This window comes from Bos indicus x Bos taurus, chromosome 7 (assembly GCF_003369695.1).
Source record: "Bos indicus x Bos taurus breed Angus x Brahman F1 hybrid chromosome 7, Bos_hybrid_MaternalHap_v2.0, whole genome shotgun sequence".
Taxonomy (NCBI): domain Eukaryota; kingdom Metazoa; phylum Chordata; class Mammalia; order Artiodactyla; family Bovidae; genus Bos; species Bos indicus x Bos taurus.
Genome location: NC_040082.1, coordinates 101338633 through 101364640, shown reverse-complemented (window position 1 = coordinate 101364640; position 26008 = coordinate 101338633). Strand labels below are relative to the sequence as shown.

The following is a 26008-nucleotide window of genomic DNA, read 5'->3' as shown; positions in this document are numbered from 1 at the left end:
TTCCTGCCAACAGTTTGCAAGGGTGCCCTCTCCATGAAATCCTCTTCAACATTGTGATTTGTAGATGTTTTGATGATAGTCATCCTGACAAGGATAATATGACATTTTTGTTTTGATTTTCATTTTTCTAGAAATTCATGATATTGAGTAACTTTTCATGTGCTGGTTAGTCATCTATTTGTCTTCTTCAGGAAAAAAGTTATTCCAATCTTCAGCTCATTTTTTGACTGCGTTGCTTTATTTTTAATTGAATTGTATGAATTGTTTATATATTTTGGATACCAAGTCCCATCAGTGATATTACCTGAAAATATTTTCTCCAATTCCATAGGTTGTCTTTTTACTTTTTAATTGGTTTCCTTTGCTATGCAAAAAAAAAAAAAAAAAAAAAAAATTAAATTTAATTAGGCCTTCCCCCTGCTTTTTCCCTTGCTTTTATTTATTTCTCATTCTGATAGTTGATTATTGATTACTGGTGAATAGAAAAGTCACAGATATCTATACAGTAATCTTTTATCTTGTAGCTTTTCTGAATTTACTTTAATAGTTCTAATATACTTTTGATGGAGATTTTAGGTTTTCTATACAAAGTATCTTATCTTCTATATCATGGCTAATGAAACATTCCTTTGTCTCTCCCTGTCAATCAACAAGAAAACATCTACAACTCAAGGAAGGTGCCTCTGTACAACATACCAAGATATCAGAGAATTCCATAATTGTGTACATCTAAGAAGGGTCCATATAGTATGGGGACCTGAGGGAAAGCAGAGGCACCTCTGTGACCCCAACTTCTCCATTCACCAACCCCCGACAGGAGGGTGGCAGAGCCTGTGACTCAGGAGATCCCATATAGGCGGGAAAAGCCTCCATTCCAGTGCCTCAGGCAACACTCCAATAATACCAGCAGCACCAAGGCATCAACAACCCCAGAGGCCTAGGAAACTATAACTAGGTTGAAGAATGACACATTTGACAAAGGTGGTGTAATTTGCAAAGTGCAAATTTTCAAATGATAAACAAATGCTGCCTCTGTAAGAGATGCAAACAAAAAGTCCAGCGCCAGCTACGGGACAACAAAAGAAAGGCAACAAGCATCTCCTGCATCGGCAGGCAGGTTCTTGACCACTGCACCACCTGGGAAGCCCCTACCATTGAATGGTTAGAAGCAAATAGAAAAGTGCTCCTGTGGCGGATTCATTTTGATATTTGGCAAAACTAATACAATTATGTAAAGTTTAAAAATAAAATAAAATTAGAGAAAAAAAAAAAAAAAAGAAAAAAAGAAAAAAAAGAAAAGTGCTCCTTTTCAAATGCACCAGTTGAAAAACAACTCACCAAACACTAGGAAGAACCAGAGAAACACTATCACAAAAATAAAATAACAACTCTCCAGAAACCAAATTTCAATGTATGGAATACTAATAGAGACAGGTAGCTCTCATGAAGAAGCTCAATAGGCAGTTCAATGGAATAAAATGAATGAATAGAAGGAATGCTTCTTCAAAATATTGAAACTTTCAGATAGAATCAAACAGAAATTCCACTGCTTGGGGCTAGTGCACTGGGACGACCCAGAGGGATGGTATGGGGAGGGAGGAGGGAGGAGGGTTCAGGATGGGGAACACATGTATACCTGTGGTGGATTCATTTTGATATTTGGCAAAACTAATACAATTATGTAAAGTTTAAAAATAAAATAAAATTTAAAAAAAAAACCAGAAATTCCAGAGCTGAAAAAAAATTAATAAACCAGATGAAGAATGCATTAGAAATCACTGGAAATGGGACAGAATTAGTGAATTTGAAGATGAAAATCTAGAAATGATACAGTCTAGAAATGATAGAAGAAGGAAGAGAAATGAGATATTTAAAAATGAGGAAATTCAATGAGAGTTAACACTCTTTTAGGAAGGACAACATTGAGATAATGGGTGTCCCAGGAGAACAGAGGAAGGAAAGAGTGGAGGGTTTACTTAAATAAAACTAAAAACTTAAATAAAACAGAGAGCTTCCAAAACCTGGGGTAGGAATTGGATATACAAGTCCTTGAAGTTAAGATCATCTAATTATCTCATTGCACACAGACTTTTCCCCTCATATTGGGTTGGCCAGAAAGCTCGTTTGGGTTTTTGCAAAACATTCATTAAGAATGGAACTATCTTAAAACAAATGTTGAAAGAAGCTCTTCTACCAGAAACAAAAAGGCAAAAACACACAAAACCTGTGTGTGTGTGTGTGTGTGTGTGTGTGTGTGTGTGTGTGTGTGTGTGTAAAACAGAATATCATTGTTGTTGTCACTTAGTTGCTAAGTCAAGTCTGACTCTTTGTGATCCCATGGACCACAGCCTGCCAGGCTCCTCTGTCCATGGGATTTCCCAAATAAGAACACTTGAGTGTGTTGCCATTTGCTTCTGCAGGGGATATTCCCAACCCAGGGGTCAAACTTGTGTCTCCTGCTTGGCAGTCAGATTCTTTTTACTACTGAGTTGCCTGGGAAGGTGAATATTATTCATCCATGTTGTTCATCTTTTAAGAATGAAATCCTGTCATTTGTAGCAATGTGGAAGGACCTAAAGAATGTTATGCTAAGTCAGACAGAGCAAGACAAATACTGTATTATATCACTTATATGAGGAATCTAAAAGATAATGGTGTTGGGCAAGTTAGGGGAATGGTATTAAGATATACAAACTACTGTAAAATAAATGAGCAACAAGTATGCCTTGTATAGCACAGGTAACTACAGCCATTTTCTTCTAACATCGTTTAATGAAATATAATCTGAGGACTTCCATGGTGGTCCAGTGGTTAAGAATTCACCTTCCAATGCAGGGGACATGGTTTGGTCCCTGTTCAGGGAACTGATAGCCCATATGCTGTGCTAAGCCCTTGTGCCCATGCCCTGCAATGAAGATTCTGCATGCCACAACTAGGACTTGACACAGCCAAATAAATAAATATTTTTTAAAAGAAATATAATCTGTAAAAATATTGAATAACTGTGATGTACACTTGAAACTAATATAGTATTAGAAATCAACTATATCTTAAAAATCAGAAAAAAAAAAAAGAATCAAAAAGTGTTACCTTGTAGACTCCACATGGAGACATGTATTTGATAATCTACTTTTGCCAGTGACAATGGTAGGAATCGTGGCCCCAGACCTGAAAAAGATGATAGATTCCTAATGAGAAAAATAAAATTTATTGAAACCCTGTGAAATACACTGAATGTAGAGTCTAGGATATTAGGAAAAGGAGTTAACATAGTGACCCACAAGGAAATCATATAAACAAAAGTGAAATTCTGTGGGCTGAAATTTTCCTTTCTATAAACCCCAAAATAGCAACAGGTACCTAGAGTATATTTTTGCCACAGTGGCAAAAAACTTGATTATCCTTTTAGTACAACAAAGAAAGAAGACTTGTTTCTATGTATTTTATTTCAGAATAAATTGTTCTTAAGAAATCCGTCTAGACATACCATAAACAGTAATTTCCCAATTGTTCTGATCTAAGTTGAGAATAAATTTGAGTGGGAAAACCAAAAAACGGAAAAGCTTATGAAAATGGGAGAGATCACAAAGCCTAATCAAGTGAGTTTTGTAAAGGTCTATGTGAAGAGTTGAATCATTGGAAAAGACTCTGATGCTGGGAGGAATTGGAGGCAGGAGGAGAAGGGGACAACAGAAAATGAGATGGCTGGATGGCATCACCAACACAATGGACATGAGTTTGGGTGAACTCTGGGAGTTGGTAATGGACAGGGAGGCCTGGCATGCTGCAATTCATGGGGTCTCAAAGAGTTGAACATGACTGAGCAACTTAACTGAATTGAACTGATACAGTCAAAGCTATGATCTTTCCAGTAGTCATGTAGGGAAGCAACAGCTGGACCAGAAAGAGGCTGAGTGTTGAGGAATTGATGCTTTCAAATTGTGGTACTGGAGAAAGCTCTTGAGAATCCTTTGGACTGCAAGGAGAGCCAACCAGTCAATTCAAAGGAAATCAACTCAGAATAATCATTGGAAGGACTGATGCTTAAGCTAAAGCTCCAATACTTTGGCCACCTGAGACAAAGAGCTGACCCATTTTTAAAGTCCCTGATGCTGGGAAAGATGGAAGGAAGGAGGAGAAGGGGGCAACAGAAGATGAGATGCTTGAATGGCATCCCTGACTCAATGGACATGAGTTTGAACAAACTCTGGGAGATAGTGAAGGACAGAGAAGCCTGGCATGCTGCAGTCCATTGGGTCGTAAAGAGTTGGACATGACTTAGCAACTGAACAGCAACAAAGTGTATGGAGGACCTGAAGTCAAAGAAAGGTAAATTCCAAGAAGTAAATCGAATGAGAAATTTCTGATTTCTTAAACTGTCAAAGGTCTGAAATTTCTGGCTCTGAGGCTTTGAACATTTCAAGCTTCAACTGTAAGCCCTTCTTCAGCCCAGGAAAATTTGCTTTTTATAACTGACCACAGTATACATCACAGAGGCTATTTTACTTGAGTGTGAGCTGTGGGTAGCAGCAGAGCTAAGGTACACTCCTAAGCCTGTACAATAAAATAAGGAGACAACTGAGAGGTGAGACGCACAGGTGGGAAATGCTTTATACTTCCCTTAAGCTGATGCAATTCTATGTATGGAGGAAACCAACTTAGAATAAGAGTAAAAGATACCAACAAGGGGAATACTACCCAACAGCCCAGCTGCAAATTTCTTTTTTTTTTTTGCAGGGCACAACCTTTATTATTTTTTTTCCTTTACTTTTTTTTTCCACCACAGGTATACATGTGTTCCCCATCCTGAACCCTCCTCCCTCCTCCCTCCCCATACCCTCCCTCGGGGTCGTCCCAGTGCACCAGCCCTAAGCATCAAGTATCGTGCATTGAACCTTGACTGGCATCTCGTTTCATACATGATATTTTACATGTTTCAATGCCATTCTCCCAAATCTTCCCACCCTCTCCCTCTCCCACAGAGTCCATAAGACTGTTCTATACATCAGTGTCTCTTTTGCTGTCTCATATACAGGATTATCGTTTCCATCTTTCTAAATTCCATATATATGCGTTAGTATACTGTATTGGTGTTTTTCCTTCTGGCTTACTTCACTCTGTATAATAGGCTCCAGTTTCATCCACCTCATTAGAACTGATTCAAATGTATTCTTTTTAATGGCTGAGTAATACTCCATTGTGTATATGTACCACAGCTTTCTTATGCATTCATCTGCTGATGGACATCTAGGTTGCTTCCTTTTCCTGGCTATTATAAACAGTGCTGCGATGAACATTGGGGTGCACGTGTCTCTTTCCCTTCTGGTTTCCTCAGTGTGTATGCCCAGCAGTGGGATTGCTGGATCATAAGGCAGTTCTATTTCCAGTTTTTTAAGGAATCTCCACACTGTTCTCCATAGTGGCTGTACTAGTTTGCATTCCCACCAACAGTGTAAGAGGGTTCCCTTTTCTCCACACCCTCTCCAGCATTTATTATTTGTAGACTTCTGGATCGCAGCCATTCTGACTGGTGTGAAATGGTACCTCATAGTGGTTTTGATTTGCATTTCTCTGATAATGAGTGATGTTGAGCATCTTTTCATGTGTTTGTTAGCCATCTGTATGTCTTCTTTGGAGAAATGTCTATTTAGTTCTTTGGCCCATTTTTTGATTGGGTAATTTATTTTTCTGGAGTTGAGCTGTAGGAGTTGCTTGTATATTTTTGAGATTAGTTGTTTGTCAGTTGCTTCATTTGCTTTTTTTTTTTCTCCCATTCTGAAGGCTGTCTTTTCACCATGCTAATAATTTCCTTTAATGTGCAGAAGCTTTTAAGGTTAATTAGGTCCCATTTGTTTATTTTTGATTTTATTTCCAATATTCTGGGAGGTGGGTCATAGAGGATCCTGCTGTGATGTATGTCAGTGAGTGTTTTGCCTATGTTCTCCTCTAGGAGTTTTATAGTTTCTGGTCTTACGTTGAGATCTTTAATCCATTTTGAGTTTATTTTTGTATATGGTGTTAGAAAGTGTTCTAGTTTCATTCTTTTACAAATGGTTGACCAGATTTCCCAGCACCACTTGTTAAAGAGTTTGTCTTTAATCCATTGTATATTCTTGCCTCCTTTGTCAAAGATAAGGTGTCCATATGTGCGTGGATTTATCTCTGGGCTTTCTATTTTGTTCCATTGATCTGTATTTCTATCTTTGTGCCAGTACCATACCGTCTTGATAACTGTGGCTTTGTAGTAGAGCCTGAAGTCAGGTAGGTTGATTCCTCCAGTTCCATTTTTCTTTCTCAAGATCGCTTTGGCTATTCGAGGTTTTTTGTATTTCCATACAAATTGTGAGATTATTTGTTCTAGCTCTGTGAAGAATACTTTTGGTAGATTGATAGGGATTGCATTGAATCTATAAATTTCTTTGGGTAGTATACTCATTTTCACTATATTGATTTTTCCAATCCATGAACATGGTGTATTTCTCCATCTATTAGTGTCCTCTTTGATTTCTTTCACCAGTGTTTTATAGTTTTCTATATATAGGTCTTTAGTTTCTTTAGGTAGATATATTCCTAAGTATTTTATTCTTTTCGTTGCAATGGTGAATGGAATTGTTTCCTTAATTTCTCTTTCTCTTTTCTCATTATTAGTGTATAGGAATGCAAGGGATTTCTGTGTGTTGATTTTATATCCTGCAACTTTACTATAATCATTGATTAGTTCTAGTAATTTTCTGGTGGAGTCTTTAGGGTTTTATATGTAGAGGATCATGTCATCTGCAAATAGTGAGAGTTTTACTTCTTCTTTTCCAATTTGGATTCCTTTTATTTATTTTTCTGCTCTGATTGCTGTGGCCAAAACTTCCAAAACTATGTTGAATAGTAATGGTGAAAGTGGGCACCCTTGTCTTATTCCTGACTTTAGAGGAAATGCTTTCAATTTTTCACCATTGAGGATAATGTTTGCTGAGGGTTTGTCATATATAGCTTTTATTATGTTGAGGTATGTTCCTTCTATTCCTGCTTTCTGGAGAGTTTTTATCATAAATGGGTGTTGAATTTTGTCAAAGGCTTTCTCTGCATCTATTGAGATAATCATATGGTTTTTATTTTTCAATTTGTTAATGTGGTGTATTACATTGATTGATTTGCGGATATTGAAGAATCCTTGCATCCCTGGGATAAAGCCCACTTGGTCATGGTGTATGGTCTTTTTAATGTGTTGTTGGATTCTGATTGCTTGAATTTTGTTTAGGATTTTTGCATCTATGTTCATCAGTGATATTGGCCTGTAGTTTTTTTTGTGTGTGTGTGGGGGATCTTTGCCAGGTTTTGGTATTAGGGTGATGGTGGCCTCATAGAATGAGTTTGGAAGTTTACCTTCCTCTGCAATTTTCTGGAAGAGTTTGAGCAGGATAGGTGTTAGCTCTTCTCTAAATTTTTGGTAGAATTCAGCTGTGAAGCCGTCTGGACCTGGGCTTTTGTTTGCTGTAAGATTTTTGATTACAGTTTCAATTTCCATGCTTGTGATGGGTCTGTTAAGGTTTTCTATTTCTTCCTGGTCCAGTTTTGGAAAGTTGTACTTTTCTAAGAATTTGTCCATTTCTTCCACGTTGTCCATTTTATTGGCATATAATTGTTGATAGTAGTCTCTTATGATCCTTTGTATTTCTGTGTTGTCTGTTGTGATCTCTCCATTTTCGTTTCTAATTTTATTGATTTGATTTTTCTCCCTTTGTTTCTTGATGAGTCTGGCTAATGGTTTGTCAATTTTATTTATCCTTTCAAAGAACCAGCTTTTGGCTTTGTTGATTTTTGCTATGGTCTCTTTTGTTTCTTTTGCATTTATTTCTGCTCTAAATTTTAAGATTTCTTTCCTTCTACTAACCCTGGGGTTCTTCATTTCTTCCTTTTCTAGTTGCTTTATGTGTAGAGTTAGGTTATTTATTTGACTTTTTTCTTGTTTCTTGAGGTTTGCCTGTATTGCTATGAACTTTCCCCTTAAGACTTCTTTTACTGTGTCCCACAGGTTTTGGGTTGTTGTGTTTTCATTTTCATTCGTTTCTATGCAAATTTTGATTTCTTTTTTGATTTCTTCTGTGATTTGTTGGTTATTCAGCAGGGTGTTGTTCAGCCTCCATATGTTGGAATTTTTAATAGTTTTTCTCCTGTAATTGAGATCTAATCTTACTGCATTGTGGTCAGAAAAGATGCTTGGAATGATTTCTATTTTTTTGAATTTACCAAGGCTAGCTTTATGGCCCAGGATGTGATCTATCCTGGAGAAGGTTCCATGTGCGCTTGAGAAAAAGGTGAAATTCATTGTTTTGGGATGAAATGTCCTATAGATATCAATTAGGTCTAACTGGTCTATTGTATCGTTTAAAGTTTGTGTTTCCTTGTGAATTTTCTGTTTAGTTGATCTATCCATAAGTGTGAGTGGGGTATTAAAGTCTCCCACTATTATTGTGTTATTGTTAATTTCTCCTTTCATACTTGTTAGCATTTGTCTTACATACTGCGGTGCTCCTGTGTTGGGTGCGTATATATTTATAATTGTTATATCTTCTTCTTGGATTGATCCTTTGATCATTATGTAGTGACCTTCTTTGTCTCTTTTCACAGCCTTTCTTTTAAAGTCTATTTTATCTTGTATGAGTATTGCTACTCCTGCTTTCCTTTGGTCCCTATTTGCATGGAAAATCTTTTTCCAGCCCTTCACTTTCAGTCTGTATGTGTCCCCTGTTTTGAGGTGGGTCTCCTGTAGACAACATATGTAGGGGTCTTGTTTTTGTATCCATTCAGCCAGTCTTTGTCTTTTGGTTGGGGCATTCAACCCATTTACGTTTAAGGTAATTACTGATAAGTATGATCCCGTTGCCATTTACTTTATTGTTTTGGGTTCGAATTTATACACCATTTTTGTGTTTCCTGTCTAGAGAATATCCTTTAGTATTTGTTGGAGAGCTGGTTTGGTGGTGCAGAATTCTCTCAGCTTTTGCTTGTCTGAGAAGCTTTTGATTTCTCCTTCATACTTGAATGAAATCCTTGCTGGGTACAATAATCTGGGCTGTAGGTTATTTTCTTTCATCATTTTAAGTATGTCTTGCCATTCCCTCCTGGCTTGAAGAGTTTCTATTGAAAGATCAGCTGTTATCCTTATGGGAATTCCCTTGTGTGTTATTTGTTGTTTTTCCCTTGCTGCTTTTAATATTTGTTCTTTGTGTTTGATCTTTGTTAATTTGATTAATATGTGTCTTGGGGTGTTTCACCTTGGGTTTATCCTGTTTGGGATTCTCTGGGTTTCTTGGACTTGGGTGATTATTTCCTTCCCCAGTTTAGGGAAGTTTTCAAATATTATCTCCTCAAGTATTTTCTCATGGTCTTTCTTTTTGTCTTCTTCTTCTGGAACCCCTATGATTCGAATGTTGTAGCGTTTAATATTGTCCTGGAGGTCTCTGAGGTTGTCCTCATTTCTTTTAATTCGTTTTTCTTTTATTCTCTCTGATTCATTTATTTTACCATTCTATCTTCTAATTCACTAATCCTATCTTCTGCCTCTGTTATTCTACTATTTGTTGCCTCCAGAGTGTTTTTAATTTCATTTATTGCATTATTCATTATATATTGACTCTTTTTTATTTCTTCTAGGTCCTTGTTAAACCTTTCTTGCATCTTCTCAATCCTTGTCTCCAGGCTATTTATCTGTGATTCCATTTTAATTTCAAGATTTTGGATCAATTTCACTATCAGTATTCGGAATTCTTTATCAGGTAGATTCCCTATCTCTTCCTCTTTTGTTTGGTTTGGTGGGCATTTATCCTGTTCCTTTATCTGTTGGCTATTCCTCTGTCTCTTCATCTTGTTTAAATTGCTGAGTTTGGGGTGTCCTTTCTGTATTCTGGCAGTTTGTGGAGTTCTCTTTATTGTGGCTTTTCCTCACTGTGTGTGGGTTTGTACAGGTGGCTTGTCAAGGTTTCCTGATTAGGGAAGCTTATGTCGGTGTTCTGATGGGTGGAGCTGTATTTCTTCTCTTTGTTCAGTCGCGCTGTGGGGAGGGAGGGAGGGATGCTGCAAACAAATTACACTGGCGTGCGCTCGCAGTGCCTCAGCCACACTGGGTCTGTCCCCGCTCACGGCGCGTGTAGCCTCCCTGCCCACACTGCTCCGGCTCTAGGTTGTTCCGCCGGGAACAATTCGAGGCTGGCCCTGGGTTGCATGCACCTCCCAGGTCCAAGCCGCTCAGGTTCAGGCACTCGGGTAGTCCTCAGAGGCACAGACTCAGTTGGGCCTGAGTTTTGTGCTCTTCCCAGGTCCGAGCAGCTCAAGTGATGAGGTGTTTGGCGAGCGCCAATGCTGCAACTTATCGCCTCCCCGCCACTCGGTTATCTGGGTGTAAAACTGGCGCACCTTCTCAGGCAGATGTTGACCGTCCAGACCCCCAAGAAGTTTTAGTTAGCAAAGAAGCCTGCTTACAGTTTTATAGATAATGTCTCTCTGGGGCTGCGATTGCCCCCTTCCGGCTCTGGCTGCCTGTCACCGGAGGGGGAAGGTCTGCAGCCGGCTATCTCTGTTCAGTTCTTTGTTCCGTGCGTGGGCCTGGCGGTGTCGTAGGTTGGGGCTGGCTTTTCGCGTGGTAGATATCCCACAGTCTGGTTTGCTAGCCCAAATTATTTCGCTTAGATAGTGCTCAGGGTATTCAGGCCAGATTCTTACTCTAAGCGATGCAGCCCGTGCTGCACCTCCCTGCCCAGCCCCCGCTTGCTAATGGCGCGTGCAGGCGTCTGCGCTGCTTCTCCGCTGGGGGAGTTACCGTAGGACTCGCAATCTTCGAGTTTTAATTGTTTATTTATTTTTTCTCCCTGTTATATTGCCCTCTGTGCTTCCAAAGCTCGGCACAGGTTGGGCAGTGAGAAGGTTTCCTGGTGTTTGGAAACTTCTCTCTTTTTAAGACTCCCTTCCCGGGACGGAACTCCGTCCCTCCCTCTTTTGTCTCTTTTTTTGTCTTATATTTTTTCCTACCTCCTTTTGAAGAGTTGGATTGCTTTTCTGGGTGCCTGATGTCCTCTGTGGGCATTCAGAAGTTGTTTTGTGGAATTTACTCGACGTTTAAATGCTCTTTTGATGAATTTGTGGGGGAGAAAGTGTTCTCCCCGTCCTACTCCTCCGCCATCTTCCCAGCTGCAAATTTCAACACCATGTCATTAAGAAAGTTGTCAGAACAGGCAAGATAAACTAACTGAGTTCACAAAAATAGTGAGGGATTTTCACCTTGCTACAGAAGGGCAGCCTCAACACCATTAAGCTTTCTAACAAGGAATGCAGGACACTGATGACCCAGCTAACCAGAACCAGAATTCCACAGAGCTAGGAGTTCATGATGACCACCTAGTGCAGGGGGTGGCAGATGTCCAGAAAGTGGTCATAGGCCATTGTTGGCAGAAGGAAGTCATCCAAACCTGCAAACAGCATGCCAAACACACACACACACACACACACACACACACACACACACACACACACCTGGGTGATACAGGCTTCATAGGTTATAACTGCTCTGTGTCTGGATGCTCCACAGCATCTTTGGGATGGTGGTGGATGTGACACAGATGTCTACAAAGGACAGGCTAGAAAGGAAGAAGTACATGGGGGTGTGGAGGTGGGAATCTGAGCTGACAGCCAGGATGATGAGTAGGTTTCCAAATACAGTGTTCAGGCACATGGAGAGGAAAAACCCAAATATGAGGGGCTGCAGTGTTGTTCCTCTGAAAAACTCAGAAGAAATTCTGAAACTCCTGTTTGGTTCCTTATGCCACCTTAGTGGTGGAGGTAACTCAAAAAAAAAAAAAAAAAAGGGGAAATAACATGACTAATTTTCACACAATCAGGCATGGCTCACATTGTTGAAATGCTATCATTTACATTTTTCTGTCAAAAAATTAATTTCAACATTTTATTCACAGACCAGTTCCCCTTTATTGGTTAAGCTAATCATCTCTGGGCTTCCCAGGTGGCTCAGCAATAAAGAATCCACCTGCAATGCAGAAGATGCTGGTTTGATCCCGGGGTCAGAAAGATCCCCTGGAGAAGGGAATGACAGCCCACTCCAGTATTCTTGCCTGGGAAATCCCATGGACAGAGGAGCCTGGTGGACTATAGTCCATGGGGTGGCAAAGAGTCTAATATGATTTAGTGAGTAAACAACAACAACTTCATCTCTAATTAGAAAACTTTTTCTGCTTTTAGCATTTTCCCCAACATATCATCTATTCAGCACATTTAATGAAAAGCTATTTCCTTCATTTTGGGAATACAAATTCAGTATAATGTTCCAGGTGCTGCCTAGGCAAAGATTGGAGCATTCTGAAAAATAAAAGCTCCTAAAAATCCAGCCATGGAGAAAAAAACACATGACCAAATAAAAAATTATTTAGCATGCCAAAGGGTGACAGGTGCTTTGAAGAAATTTGCATGCTGCTAAAAGGGAAAGAGTGAAGAAGAGTGTAGTTTTGGGGAAATGTTCATGTAAGACATGGAAATACGGTGACATTTGAACAGAGACTTTCAGGGAAAGGAAGCAGGAGCCACAAATATATCAGATGAAATGTGTGTCAGGCCAGGAGAACAGCCTGTGCAAAGGCTTTAGGAAGCTACTTATTTAAAGATGTTCAGTGTGTGGAGTGACATGAGCAGGAGGGAGAATGAGGAGATATGGCGTCAGAGGATACTGAAAAACAAGTTGGCCTCCCTGTTGCTGCTGAAACTTCAAGTCACAGGGTTCTCTAATCCACACAAATTGTTGCAAAGATGTCCTGTATGTGTAAATGAATCTCTTCTGTTGATTGAGCTCTGGCCTCTGTATATTAGTCACCTCAGAATACGTGAGGTCCCCCTGGTCTCAGGACTTTGCACGCTTCACAAGACATGGGCAGAAACACAAACACAGAGTAGACCCTGTCTTCCTAGACTGTTACTTTCATCTATATTTCACCCCTAGAGACCCTGATAAACTTAGAGATGATAAAACTCAAATTGATCAGGTCAGGTTATTTGTAAATAATTTTTTATTTATTTCCAGAATTTACAGTTTTAAATTTTCCAGGTACCAAAAAACTTGGGGTTCAGTTGTGGCATGGCCACCTTATGCTTTGTATTAACAATCCATATTTTTTTTCAGTAAACAAATATATTTGTGTATGTGGGTTTTTCTGGTGGTTCAGACAGTACAGAACCTGCCTGCAGCATGAGAGACCTGGATTTGGTCCCTGGGTTGGGAAGATTCTCTGGAGAAGGGAATAACAACCCACTCCAGTATTCTTCCCTGAAGAATTCCATGGACAGAGGAGCCTGGTGGGCTACAGTCCATGGGGTTGATATCTTGCATTAAAAATATATAACTTTTTTCAGTAAAAAATATTTTTGTGTATTATCTGTATTATTTCTGTAAAACTGGGTTTTAAGATATAGGTATACATTCTGAAAGAAAAGGAAAGAGAGAGAGATGGACACAAGAGAAAATAAAGATCCCCAATAAGCTGAAACACTCCCTGAGAAAATATGTGGAAAAAGACTCCTTTGATTCTGGAACATTTCATGTGTTGCTGTATTTCTTTGATGTCTAGGAAAAGTAATAAAAGAGAAAAAAATAAAGTAATCCAAGAGATAAAGTTGTGATGTAGTGAGACACAGACTGTACAGCCCAAGATAAAAATGAGCAAAAAGAATAAACCAATACTACACAACAGTATGTATAAAATGTGCAGTGAGTGTAAAATGAACTTGGTTAATTTTCATACAGACAGCAAAACTTGCTTTTCCTGTGCCTATTTCCTATTCATTTGACTAATTGGTTTTACATGATCTAATAGCAGAGGAGGCCAGACTCTTTCTCTCTTTTTATATGTAGCATCTTCTCTTTGTTATTCTTTGATTTTGTTCCTTTTCTGATGAGTCCTAAGGGCTCACTCCAGTTCTAGGTCTGATCTTTGCCCAAGCTTTAACAATGACTTCTCAAGACTGGCACATACCTTGATTATTCCAACATTTTTACAGAGTAACATTTTTGTTACTATTAGTAACAAAATAGTATCATTAGTTTTTCCTACTTTTAATTTTTTCCTATTACATTCTGGACATTGTATTAAACACACATTTCATTCATTGTACTCTATTTTCTCAACTATGATGATAGATCTTAACAGTCAGGAACTTCTACTTTGTTCACCTTTGTGTTTTAACCAAGTGTGTAAATGTAGATACACTTGTACAAAAATCAATTTATAAAAATGAAAAATTAGGAAATAAAAAGAATGGCAAGGAGATTGAAACCAGGTTAAAATAGTAGAATTTAAAAACAAATGCAGTAAATAAAATTAAATGGAGTGTTGAAAAATAATTGAACAAGAAATACAGTAGCAGTAACTTATGATATCAGTATAGGTTAAATTGGCAATGAACTAGATATAAAATAAAATGATATATAATATTCTTAGAGTGAACTGGTATGTAGTACATGCTCAATTATTTTTTGTTGAATGAATTGACTGAAGTATGTTGTTATTTATGAACACACAATATATGACAAGGCTGTACTTCAATTTATTTAGAAGGATTGATTTGCTGAAAAAAAAAAAAAAAAAAAACAACTAGCACAAACATCTATCAAGCTTGCAAAAATAAAATTTCCTCCTTCCCTCAAACATCTTAACAAAAAATGAGAGTTACAGAATCAGTGTAAGAAGAACCAACACAGTATAGATAAACATATTGAAATTTACATATAAAATAGTTGGTGGATAAAACTATTTTAGATAAAGCAAGAAACTCAAAGTAAGACAATAAACACATTTAACTAAGTAAATATCTTTAAAATTATTTCCAAAGTGTCACTTAAAAGTCAACTGAAAACCAATCTTTTGTAAAAATTGTCTGAAAGGCTATTAACTGTGGAAAAATTGACTTATAACTTATGGGTACATAATAATAATAGGCAAATCAAAGTGGTGACCAAATATATAGATATTTACTTTACCTCAGTATATAATTTGAGAAAACAAGAAGAAATCTCTTTCATAGCATCACCTTGAGGAAAAACTTAAAGATCTCACACTTTGGAGTGAGAAGCTTTGAATTAACAGCTGTGGCATGCTCTGATTTTTCTGGCAGAAACATGAGTGTTACAACTTTTTAGGTAAACAGTCTGAAGACAGCTATCAATATTTAAAATGCAGATAGTCTTTAATTTGAGGGTCTTCAGAGTTGGCATGATTGACATTCAAGTCCAGATCACTGTGGTGGAATCTGTCTTATACATTGTGACCCCTGTGGAGCCACCCATGTGACAGACAAAAAAAAAAAAAAAAAAGAAACCAGAATATTGCTCAGTGTACCCTGGGTGACAAAATCATCCATGATTCCAACCACAGTTCAAACATCACTATCTCAACATCTATTAGTAGCATTGATTAAAGAAGCAACATAACTGTAAAGAATATGAGAGTAAAAGTGAGGGTAACACAGGCACACCATGAAATGTTGAATGGCCATAAACAATGAATCATCACTAGACTAGTGATTGGAGGCAAGTCCATGAGGAAATATTAAAATGGAGCAAGGGGTAGGAAAAATGACTCCATTCAAACAAAAGAGTACTTATGAAGTATATGGAGTCTGTGTGGATAATATAAAAAGTGAAGTTTTAAAAGAATCTAAAAATTTATGGAAAATTGTCAGTGAGAATAAAATTAGGTTAAGTAGAGTGGTTTTAAAACAACTATAAATAAATAAATTTTAATTTAAAAAAACTATACATTATATGTGGAATATAGAAAAATAGTACTGTTGAACCTATTTGTGGGGAAGGAATGGAGATGCAGACATAGAGAATGGACTTGTGGATGCAGTGGGGGAAGAAGAGGGGGAATAAACTGAGTAAGTAGTGTTGACATAAATACACTACTATGTGTAAAATAGCTAGCTATTGGGAAGCTGCTATATAACACAGGGAGCCCAGACCTAGAGGAGTGGGGTGGCAGCGGGAGGAAGGGAGGCTCAAGAGGAGGGGATATATATTTATATTATATATTTATATAATATATAATTATTAAAAAAATATGTGCTCGACTGCATATCAAAATCACATATATGCCATCATTTCCCCCCTACCTCTTTGGAGCTATCTGAGGTGCTGTATTCTGGGCTGCAGACCTCCTATTGTTACAAATAAAACTTAACATGCAACTTTCATGGTGTGCACTTTTTTTCGTTGACATGGAAAAAGTGTAAAGGGCAATATATTAGCACTGTGCTGTGCTGTGTTAAGTTGCTTCATCGTGTCTGACTCTTTGCAACCCCATTGACTGCAGCATGCCAGGCTCCTCTGTCCACAGGAATTCTCCAGGCGAGAATACTGGAATGGGTTGCCATGTCCTCCTCCAGGGAATCTTCCCAACCTAGTGATCAAACCTGCATCTCTTATGTCTCCTGCATTGGCAGGCAGGTTCTTAACCACTAGGGCCACCTGGGAACCCCCATATTAGCACTAATGAGTCACAACTTTTAGCATCATTTTGCTTAAAACAATGATTTGCAAGTGGGAAACATTAAAGTGACAGCTCATCTCCTTCAGGGGAAAAAACAAACTTAAAAATAAAAAACAACGGAGAACACACAGTGTAATTGATGGATAGGTTTGACCACACAAAATTTATAAACACCCACAGTTCCCCTCCAATACATTATATATAGATAAACGAACTAAATGACAAACAGCCACAAACTTTTTTTTTGTGAGAAAAAAAAGTCCAATTCTTTTTTTTTTTTTTTAGCATTTTATTTATTTATTTTTAACTTTTTTATTTTAATTAGAAGGTAATTACTTTACAATATTGTATGGGATTTGCCATACCTCAACATGAATCCGCCACGACTGTACACACGTTCCCAGTCCTGAACCCCCTCCCACCTCCCTCCCCGTACCATCCCTCTGGGTCATCCCAGTGCACCAGCCCCAAGCATCCTGTATCCTGTATCCTGGACTGGCGATTCATTTCTTATATGATATTATACATGTTTCAATGCCATTCTCCCAAATCATCCCCCCCCTCACTCTCCCACAGAGTCCAAAAGACTGTTCTATACATCTGTGTCTCTTTTGCTGTCTTGCATACAGGGTTATTGTTACCATCTTTCTAAATTCCATATATATATGCGTTAGTATACTGCATTGATGTTTTTCTTTCTGGCTTACTTCACTCTGTATAATCAGCTCCAGTTTCATCCACCTCATTAGAACTGATTCAAATGTATTTTTTTAATGGCTGAGTAATACTCCATTGTGTATAGGTACCACAGCTTTCTTATCCATTCATCTGCTCATGGACATCTAGGTTGCTTCCATGTTCTGGCTATTATAAACACTGCTGCGATGAATATTGGGGTACACGTGTCTCTTGCAATCAAAAATATGAATAAAGTTTCTCTGATTCTTCTCTACCAAAGCAAGGAGTCATACAGATAATTTGAGATAAAGAAAGTAAATGGCTAATAAATCCACAAACATATCTACCCTCATAGGTAATGAAATGATTGCAAAGTAAGATAATTAGCATACCCCTTCTCACATCTAAAATTCATAGAAGATACTGTGAAATATGTTTCTCACAACCACAAGGACTTTTGCAAAGATGCATTTGCAAGAATTCCTTGGTGTGGATCTTTCTTATCAATAAGTAAACATGGTCAAATATGTCATCTTAAAACTTAGAAAGAAATGTTTTCATTTCATTTTATACCCCTACACAGCTAGTACACTATTTCTCCACTGCAGTTAATTAATAAGATACTTGGACATAAGTCCTACTTTAACTGGAAGCACTTTTTTGCCTCTCATCCCTTTTCTGATGGAGCTTTCATTCCTATTAATATCTCATTATTATCACTGAACATTACCTTACTGAGTTCAATGTTCATGTCTCTTTTTTAGCATCTAAAAAATACTTTGAATTTTCACCAAGCAACCACATCCTGTCCATCCTGAAGGGTGCAGTAGGGAACTATATACAATTCCCTGTCTGCGCATTAGCACATTTCTCTCTTGTTACAAATGCTTCTAAATAATTGATCTTCTTGCCAGACACTGGTCTGAACAGAAAGAATAATTTCCTTGTTGAATCTCTGTTCCTATGCAACTGGGCTATAAACCGGGTGAATTCAATTTTTATTATTCCTTATCTAATACTTCTCCTGACTTCCAGAGGTCTAACCTTAAGTTGTTTTTTCCAGTTTATAATGTTGAGTGACTCATCTTGCTTACGTTTCTTGGACTTCCAAAGCCTTGACTTGTGATGGGGGTAAAACTCCTGATATTCCTAGAAGTTTGATTTTTCCCTTCATAACAAAGGGGATACTTTTTTTTTCTATACATAAAACTTTTATAATACAGTCCTTAGCTTTGTGACACTTTTGCAAAATAATGAGGGATTTCATATTTATATAGCAGTAGAAGTGTTAGTTAAAATTCAGTATTAAAAGTTTGTTAATTACAAGAGATATATTTAGGCCTTAGCACTTTATTGTCTAACTTTGTTTTGAAAAGTCTTGTCTATGCATTCTTAGTCATTTAGTCGTGTCTGATTCTTTTGTAACACTATGGACTGTAGCCTGCCAGGCTCCTCTCCATGGGATTTTTCAGGCAAGAGTACTGAAGTGGGTTTCCATTTTCTCCTTCAGGGGATCTTCCTGATCCAGGGATAGAAGAGGCATCTCCTGTGTCTCCTGCATTGCAAGCAGATTCTTTACCCACTGAGCCACTGGGGGAGTCCTATTCTCTATGAACAGTTACTATTAGGATCTCTGTTCTTCATGCAAGAGTGGGGTTTACAGGGATTTAGTAATCTGCTCATGTTATAGTCTAGTTAATGAATAGAATCTTATTTAGAAATATGTCAGGATCCTTGCAGTTCTCAAACTCTGTAGCAGTGTTTATCAACCATGTATGATTTTCCTCCTGGGGATATTTGACATTGTCTAGAGGGACAGGCTGGTGACACTGGCAATGCAGAGAATAACACCAACAAATAATCATCAAACACAAATATGAATAGTAAGAATATAAATTCTGGACCAACACTTCAACTTTTTGATGTGCACAGGAGTAAACTAGGGAACTAAGGACACTAGTTCAAATGTAAATTCTGATTCAGCATGTCTCCTGTGATCCCAGAAACTCTGCACTTCTTACAAGCTCCTGGATGATATTGTTGCTGCAGGTCCTAATCTATGGACCACTGTCTGAGTTGCAAGACTGTGGTCATGTGTTAAGAGTCAGGTGTGTTAAATTTTTCTTCACCATGTATTTTGCTAATATAAGATTTTAATGAAAAACATATTCAACCAATTCAGAGGCTACCATATATTCTGTGTATGATTTATATTACAAACCTCAAGGGACTTCATTTAGTATACTTCTGAAAAGACTGTGTAGTAAACAGAATGTGTTGTACTCAGTTGCATCAGACTCTTTAGACTGTAGCCCGCCATGTTCCTATGTCCATGGGATTTTCCAGGCAAGAATAGTGGAGTGGGCTGCTATTTCCTCCTTCAGGGGATCTTTCTGATCCAGGGATCAAACCTGCATCTCCTGCATTGGCAGGTGAATTCTTTACCAGTGAAGCCACTTGGGAAACCAGTAAACAAAATAAGGACTTCCAAAAGATGTCTACCTACAAATCCCAAAAACCTTAGAATATGTTAGTTTATATATTATAAAAATGTATTATATAAGTTTAATTATATATTAAATAAAATTTTGTCTCAGACAACTAAGTTTAAGCCTCTCATTTCATTTGTTTAACTTACCTTGGGTGAGGCTATGTTACCTTGAAATTCCATCTTAATAGAAGACTAAGTTTTAAGTACTTCTGGAGACAGGCTACCTGCTCTAGCTGACCCAGTAAATGGCCTTTTCATAAATGTAAGTCTGATGGTCTGATTCTGAGGCATTTGAGGAATAAATATAGGAAAATAATTTACTATGAAAATCATCCTATTTTAATTCTGTTTCTAAATTCCTGCACTGTTGTTCATGCTAATTCAAACATTCATTCTTTGATTTCTATCATCTTCAACTTCCTCTCAAATTCTCTTTCACTGTAAAAGAAGAGATCATAATTGTCTATGCAATTGTACATAAATGTGTTTGTGCTTATTTGAAAGAAGAATGTGTACAAATGCACATACACAGACCACTCCCCTGAATGTTTTCTTTGAATATAATTAAATATTTCCACACACTTTTTTAATTCACCATACATCTCTCTGAATTTTTTTTTTTAATCCCACAGTACCTTCAGAAATATAGACTTCCCAGATGGCTCAGTGGTAAAGAATCCACCTCCCAATGCAGGAAACATGGATCAGAAAGATTCCCTGGAGAAGGGAATGGCAACCCACTCCAGTATTCTTGCCTGGGAAATCTCACCAGAGGAACCTGGCAGGCTACAGCCCATGGAGTGCAAAGAACCAGACACAACTGAAGCAATTTAGCATGCTTGCACCTTCAGAAGTAAGAAAATTGAGGTTTATGGAAACTAAATTTTTGCTACGTATAAAACCCTTAAAGCTTATTTTCATGAATTATTAATATGTACAAATGCAAAACTGCAGTATGCCCTCTTGATTCTGTAAAGTTTCTTTAATTCATCAAAATTTACACTTAACAGGTGCAGTTTATTATGTTCATTATATGCCAATGAATTCTTTATTTTTTGTAAATTAATTAATTAATTTATTTGGAATTCTTTAAATGAAAAAAATCTCATGGTTGAAGTATGATCTAGAAAGCACAAAGGTAGCTGATTCACCCTTAAAATGAGTGTAAGGTATGTTTTCTAACTATGACAAAAGCAAAATGTCACAAACATATAGGATCAGTGCATTGAAGTCAAAGTAATTTATATGCTAAATATGTTTTTTTTTCTGTAAATACAATTTTAAAAATAGAAGTGAAGTAAACTGACCATAAATTTGTTCGAGACCAAAAGGCACTATAGACACACATGGGGCATGGACGAGCCTTAAAACCCACCACAGAGCCTGACAACTGACTCCACATTCATAAGGAACTCACTAGAGTTCAGAATAACTTCACATCATGTAGCCCCTTTTAATAATAAAGGCATTCAATTAAACCACTTGATTTTCTGAAGATCTATTATATAACAATAGTTAACTGATATAACAAAGTCATCTGAACTGAGGACAGTTCTAAGAGTTCACTACTTCTCATGTCAGTGATCTCTGTTCTGATATTTGAGGACACTGTTCATGATAACTCTGATATAGTTTATTTCAGACAACTCTACTAAAAAGTGAGGTTCTGTTCCAGGGAACTTGGACAGGTGAGAAGGAGTTGCATTTTCATGCAGAAAATCAGCTGTCCCTGAATCACATGATTGGAAAGGAATTCAAAATCTCCTGTGAGTCATAACATCTCATGAAGATTAACATTTTGTTCATTCTACAAGTAGACATGGAATGAATAATATGTTAGTCCACTACTCCTTTAGACATGATGTTGCAATTTAGAAAAGATTGAGGCATATCATCTAGAGAAATGGAAGGATTTATATATGTAGGCAGCACGACATTTTCAAACAGATTTAGGAAGATGACCAATCCCATTGAAACACATGAAACAATCCAACAAGTCTTTCACTCCATTATATAAATCCTCTAAAAGATAAACACAAATCTTCCATATGTCAATAAGTAGATTTACAACTTGAAAAGCAAATATTTGCATACAATGTATAATTTTAAACTTTGCTTTGTCATATTTAGGGTCACCTATGTTTCAATATTGGAAAAAAAAACCTGAGATCATGGCAACTGGTCCTATTACTTCATGGTGAATAGAATGGGAAAAAGGTGGAAGCAGTGACAGATTTCCTCTTCTTGGGCTCTAAAATCACTGTGGATGGTGATTGCAGCTGTAAAATTAGAAGACAATTGTTTCTTTGCAGGAAAGCTATGACAAACCTAGACATGTGTGAAAAAGCAAAGACATCACTTTGCCAAAAAAGGTCCGTATAGTCAAGGCTATGGTCTTTCCAGTAGTCATGTATGGATATGCGAGCTGGACCATAAAAAATGTAGAGTGTCAAAGAACTGTGATGCTGGAGAAGACTCTTGAGAACCCCTTGGACAGCAAGATCAAAACAGTCAATCCTAAAGGAAATCAATCCTGAATATTCATAGGAAGGATTGATGCTGAAGCTAAAGCTCCAATCATTTGGCCACCTGATGCAAGGGAGCTGACTCACTGGAAAAGACCAGTGAAGGGAGAAGGAGAAGAGAGCAACAGAGGATGGGATGGTTGGATGGCATCATCTACTCAATGGACATGAACTTGGGCACCCTCTGGTAGATGGTGAGGGACAGGGAAGCCTGGATTGCTGCAGTCCATGGGGTCAAAAAGAGTCAGACACGACTTGGTAACTGAACAGCAACAATGACTCCAAGGACATATTAAGTGAATTTGTTTATTCTAAGTTGTGTTGAATAAATACTCCACATGGAGACATATACCTAATGACCTATTTTTTGCCAGTGGCCATGGCAGGCATTGTGGACATGGAATTGAATAAGAGAATAGGATCCTAGTGAGGAGAATAAAAGTCAGTGACTGGATATAAAATACAATATATATTGTATAAATTACTATAGAGATATAGAAAAATGATGGCCCCAAAAGGAAAAAAAAAATTGTCTGAGACTTTCCTTTAAATCATATATAAACATATAAATGTGATCGTTTCTGAGTGTATTTCTTTCCAAGGGAGTGTACAACTCATGACTAATCTTTTACTTAAAAAACAAAACAAAACATGGCTTCAGGCAGTTCAGTCCCTCAATTGTGTCCGATTCTTTGTGACCCCATGGACTTCAGCATGCTAGGTCTCCCTGTCCATCATCACTCCCAGGGCCAACACAAACTCATACCCAATGAGCCAGTGACACCATCCAACCTCATCCTCTATCGTCCCCTTCTCCTCCTGCCTTCAATATTTCCCAGCATCAGGGTATTTTCAAATGAGTCAGTTTTTCGCATCAGGTGGCCAAAGTATTGGAGTTTCAGCTTCAGCATCAGTCCTTCCAATGAATATTCAAGACTGATTTTCTTTAGGATGGACTGGTTGGATCTCCTTGCAGTCCAAGGGACTCTCAAGAGTCTTCTCCAACACCACAGTTCAAAAGCATCAATTCTTCGGTGCTCAGCTTTCTTTATAGTCCAACTCTCACATCCATATATGACTACTGGAAAAACCATAGCTGTGACTAGACGGACCTTTTGAAAGGTTGTTACTGAACCAGGAAAGATGAAAAGATTCTTGGCCTCTGGAGGAGAAGAATTCAATCTGGGCCAGAGACGAGGCTTGATCGCTCAGAACTTTTGTGTAATAAAGTTTTATTAACGTATAAAAGAGATAGAGAAAGCTTCTGACATAGACATCAGAAGGGGACAGAAAGAATACCCACCTGCTAGATTTTTTATAGCTAGTTTTTAAATGCTGGATGTCATATAGTTACTAGCAGTCTGTTAGTGAAAGAGAAATGCCTAAAAACTCAGAGAATGGCACCAGGCCCCTCACCCACAACACGCATTTTGAGATAATCTTGGCACCAGGCTGGTGATCCTGGGCCATAAACTGATTGACTTGAATCTTGTAGAATGGCAGATTACCATACAAATAGTTCCGTTTACATGGTTTAGGAGAACAATATATGAGGATAACATACTGGTTTGTCAAGTCAGTTCTGAGCCTTTAGGGGGAAACTACTTGAAGTCAGGGTTTGGGGTAAATGCATAGTACATTAACATAGCTTAAGACAAACATTTCCAGAAGAAAAATGCGTTGGTTAGCTCAAGATTTGAGAAAAGTTAAGTTCAGGTGGAACCAGGTGTCATTATGGCAACATAGTATTTTAAGAGAAACATCTTTTTAAATTTGTATACAGAAGGGGAAAAAACATATCACTAGTTTGTTTTCTGACACTTAAGAGGGAGATAAAAAAAAATGTCTGACACTTGCAACCTATTTCCTCCGTTTGGAGACCCGTGGCCTTCCTGCCTGTTACCCTCTCACTTTGTTGGCAAAGTAATGTCTCTGCTTTTCAATATGCTGTCTAGGTTGGTCACAGCTATTCTTCCAAGGAGCAAGTGTCTTTTGATTTCATGGCTGCAATCACCATCTGCAGTGATTTTGGAGCCCAAGAAAGTAAAGTCTGTCACTGTTTCCACTGTTTTCCCATCTATTTGTCATGAAGTGGTGGGACTGGATACCATGATCTTGGTTTTCGGAATGTTGAGTTTTAAGCCAACTTTTTCACTTTCCTCTTTCACTTTCATCAAGAGGCTCTTTAGCTCTTCTTCGCTTTCTGATGTAAGGCTTGATATTATATTTTTTATTTGAGAAAAAGAATTTTAAATAAATTCAAAGTCATATGATTTGAAATAGAAAATAATTTGGGAGAGCAGGAAAATGATAAGAGGTAAAACTGCTGAAATCATACCTTCTGGCTCCAATATTATGAACCCTGTACTCACATGGCCTTGTTCAGCTCCAGGACAGTTGCACCTTGTTGCCATCCCCACATATTTTTTCATAGCCTTCTTTATGTCTTTATTTCTCAGACTGTATATGAAGGGGTTCAGCATGGGTGTGACCACTGTGTACATCAATGAGGCTGTTGCACTTGAGTGTGAGCTGTGGGTAACAGCAGAGCTTAGGTACATTCCTAAGCATGTACAATAGAATAAGGAGACAACTGAAAGGTGAGATGCACAAGTGGAAAATGCTTTATACTTTCCCTAAGATGATGAGAATCTACAAATGGAAGACACTATCTTAGCGTATGAGTAAATGAAACCAACCAGGGGACCACCACCCAGAAGTGGGGCTCCAAAACACATCACTATGTCATTAAGAAAGGTATCAGTGCAGGCAAGTTGAATCAACTGATTAAGTTCACAGAAATAATGAGGGATTTCTAAATGTGTATAGAAGCCAAGCTGCAAAACCATTAAGGTTTGTAAGAAGGAATGCAAGACACTGATGATCCAGGAGACCAGAAGCATAATGCCACAAAGCCATGGATTCATAATGACTGTGTAGTGCAGGGGGTGACAGATGGCCACAAAGCGGTCATAGGCCATCACTGTCAGGAAAAAGTCATCCAACCCTACCAAGAGTATGACAAAGTACATCTGAGTAATGCAGCTTTCATAGCTTATCAGCTTTCCCTGGTTCTGGATGTTCCACAGCATCTTTGGGATGGTGGTAGAGGTAACACAGAGGTCTACAAAGGACAGGTTGGAGAGGAAGAAGTACATAGGTGTGTGGAGGTGGGAGTCAGAAATGGTGGCTAGGATGATAGCCAGATTTCCAAACACAGTGATCAGATACATAAAAAAGAAAATCATGAATGTGATGGGCTGCAATTCTTGTTCGTTTGAAAATCCCAGAAGAAGAAATCCTGAAACTACTGTAAGATTTTCTTCTTCCATTTGTTGAAGTTGAGTATAAGAAAGGAGAAAACTATCATTAGTTATCTTTACACAAATGGCTTTCACCCACAAAATTGAAACGGTTAGTTTATATTTTGCAGTAACAAAATTAACATCAATACTTTTGTGTATGGACCTAATCCTCTGTGGGATTCCCTATTGCTATCCCTGATTAGGAAATTTTCCCATTTTTAGCTTTTTTGTCACCATGTTATGTTCCACCCTTATTAAAAATTCTATCATTTATTTCTAGAATTCATATTGTTTGCTGACAATTTCCCTATTACTGTCTAGTCTTTGAGTGTAAGAAGATGAAAAGCAAAAGCACCTAACATGCATAAAAACATCACATATGATGTACCCACAGCTAACTTCATAATAAATGGTGAAAAAAATTAAGTTTTACCTGTATGATCAGGAGCGAGACAAGGGTACCCTCTCTCA

General features: G+C 37.8%; 2 pseudogenes; both read right to left on the bottom strand.

Moving 5' to 3' along the window:
* Positions 1 to 4444: 4444 nt before the first annotated feature.
* On the bottom strand, positions 4445 to 11430 carry LOC113896443 (annotated as a pseudogene).
* Positions 11431 to 11543: 113 nt separating this feature from the next.
* On the bottom strand, positions 11544 to 25564 carry LOC113896442 (annotated as a pseudogene).
* Between the last annotated feature and the right edge of the window lie 444 nt (positions 25565 to 26008).